The sequence below is a fragment of the Natator depressus genome, chromosome 28 (assembly GCF_965152275.1).
Source record: "Natator depressus isolate rNatDep1 chromosome 28, rNatDep2.hap1, whole genome shotgun sequence".
In the NCBI taxonomy this organism is placed as follows: Eukaryota; Metazoa; Chordata; order Testudines; family Cheloniidae; genus Natator; species Natator depressus.
The window spans coordinates 7,801,593-7,804,092 of record NC_134261.1 but is presented as its reverse complement, the minus strand read 5'-3'; the positions used below and the strand labels follow the sequence as shown (position 1 = coordinate 7,804,092).

Genomic DNA, 2,500 nt, shown 5'->3' with positions numbered 1-2,500 from the left:
GCCCCTGCCCGCGGGGGCAGGCTCCGGGTTGACCTGGTGGCCGGAGGAGAATTAAGCCCGGAGCCCGGGGCAGGGCGACCCCGGACAGACGGGGGTCCGCCTGGCCCCTGCCCGCGGGGGCAGGCTCCGGGTTGACCTGGTGGCCGGACGGGAATTAAGCCCGGAGCCCGGGGCAGGGCGACCCCGGACGGACGGGGCTCCGCCGGCCCCTGCCCGCGGGGGCTGGCTCCGGGTTGACCTGGTGGCCGCTCGGGACTTAAGCCCGGAGCCCGGGGCAGGGCGACCCCGGACGGACGGGGCTCCGCCTGGCCCCTGCCCGCGGGGGCAGGCTCCGGGTTGACCTGGTGGCCGGACGGGGAATAAGCCCGGAGCCCGGGGCAGGGCGACCCCGGACGGACGGGGGTCCGCCGGCCCCTGCCCGCGGGGGCAGGCTCCGGGTTGACCTGGTGGCCGCTCGGGACTTAAGCCCGGAGCCCGGGGCAGGGCGACCCCGGACGGACGGGGGTATGCCGGCCCCTGCCCGCGGGGGCAGGCTCCGGGTTGACCTGGTGGCCGGTTTGCTTTCGGGCCACCAGGTCAACCCGCTGCCTGTATGGGGTTGACCTGGTGGCCGCTTTCCTTCCCGGCCACCAGGTCAACCCGCTGAATGTATGGGGTTGACCTGCTGGCCGCTTTCCTTCCCGGCCACCAGGTCAACCCGCTGAATGTATGGGGTTGACCTGCTGGCCGCTTTTCTTCCCGGCCACCAGGTCAACCCGCTGAATGTATGGGGTTGACCTGCTGGCCGCTTTCCTTCCCGGCCACCAGGTCAACCCGCTGAATGTATGGGGTTGACCTGCTGGCCGCTTTCCTTCCCGGCCACCAGGTCAACCCGCTGAATGTATGGGGTTGACCTGCTGGCCGCTTTTCTTCCCGGCCACCAGGTCAACCCGCTGAATGTATGGGGTTGACCTGCTGGCCGCTTTCCTTCCCGGCCACCAGGTCAACCCGCTGAATGTATGGGGTTGACCTGCTGGCCGCTTTCCTTCCCGGCCACCAGGTCAACCCGCTGAATGTATGGGGTTGACCTGCTGGCCGCTTTCCTTCCCGGCCACCAGGTCAACCCGCTGAATGTATGGGGTTGACCTGCTGGCCGCTTTCCTTCCCGGCCACCAGGTCAACCCGCTGAATGTATGGGGTTGACCTGCTGGCCGCTTTCCTTCCCGGCCACCAGGTCAACCCGCTGAATGTATGGGGTTGACCTGCTGGCCGCTTTCCTTCCCGGCCACCAGGTCAACCCGCTGAATGTATGGGGTTGACCTGCTGGCCGCTTTCCTTCCCGGCCACCAGGTCAACCCGCTGAAAGTATGGGGTTGACCTGGTGGCCGCTTTCCTTCCCGGCCACCAGGTCAACCCGCTGAAAGTATGGGGTTGACCTGGTGGCCGCTTTCCTTCCCGGCCACCAGGTCAACCCGCTGCCGGCATGGGGTTGACCTGCTGGCCGCAGAGGGGCAGGCTCCGGGTTGACCTGGTGGCCGGACGGGGATTAAGCCCCGGCTCGGAGCAGGGCAAGCCCGGGCGGAGGGGGGTCCGCTTGGCCCCTGCCCGCGGGGGCAGGCTCCGGGTTGACCTGGTGGCCGGTTTGCTTTCGGGCCACCAGGTCAACCCGCTGAATGTATGGGGTTGACCTGCTGGCCGCTTTCCTTCCCGGCCACCAGGTCAACCCGCTGAATGTATGGGGTTGACCTGCTGGCCGCTTTCCTTCCCGGCCACCAGGTCAACCCGCTGAATGTATGGGGTTGACCTGCTGGCCGCTTTCCTTCCCGGCCACCAGGTCAACCCGCTGAATGTATGGGGTTGACCTGCTGGCCGCTTTCCTTCCCGGCCACCAGGTCAACCCGCTGAATGTATGGGGTTGACCTGCTGGCCGCTTTCCTTCCCGGCCACCAGGTCAACCCGCTGAAAGTATGGGGTTGACCTGCTGGCCGCTTTCCTTCCCGTCCACCAGGTCAACCCGCTGAATGTATGGGGTTGACCTGCTGGCCGCTCTGCTTCCCGGCCACCAGGTCAACCCCCTGCCGGTATGGGGTTGACCTGCTGGCCGCAGAGGGGCAGGCTCCGGGTTGACCTGGTGGCCGGCAGGGACTTCAGCCCCAGGGCCCCTGGCAGGGCGACCCTGCCCTTGTTCCCCAGAAAAGGAGAGAGCTGGCTCGCAGCGGGAAAAGCTGCCTACGGCACCTGGGATTCCCAGGCGGTCACCCATCCAAGTACTAGCCAGGCCCGGGACGGTTTACCTTCCGAGATCGGACGGGATCGGGGGCCTTCCGTCCGGTATGGCCGTAGGCACTCGGCTCCGGTCCGCCTCGTCCCCTTTCCCTTACTGACTCCCCTGCCTCGGGTGGGCCCGATCCTTTTTTCCGTTTTTTTTTTTCGCTCCGGAGGCTTCATGAGCCCCCCCCCAACACCCCTTTGGGGGTCGGTGAAAATTTTTTTTTCAGACTTCCAGGGGCCCGATCCTGGC

At 67.1% G+C, this 2,500-nt stretch overlaps 1 non-coding gene across 1 annotated transcript; it reads right to left on the bottom strand.

The window, feature by feature from the left end:
• Positions 1-2,205: 2,205 nt before the first annotated feature.
• LOC141979962 (5S ribosomal RNA) lies at positions 2,206-2,324 on the bottom strand. Its single transcript, XR_012637345.1, has one exon. It is a non-coding gene; the product is annotated as a 5S ribosomal RNA (ribosomal RNA).
• Between the last annotated feature and the right edge of the window lie 176 nt (positions 2,325-2,500).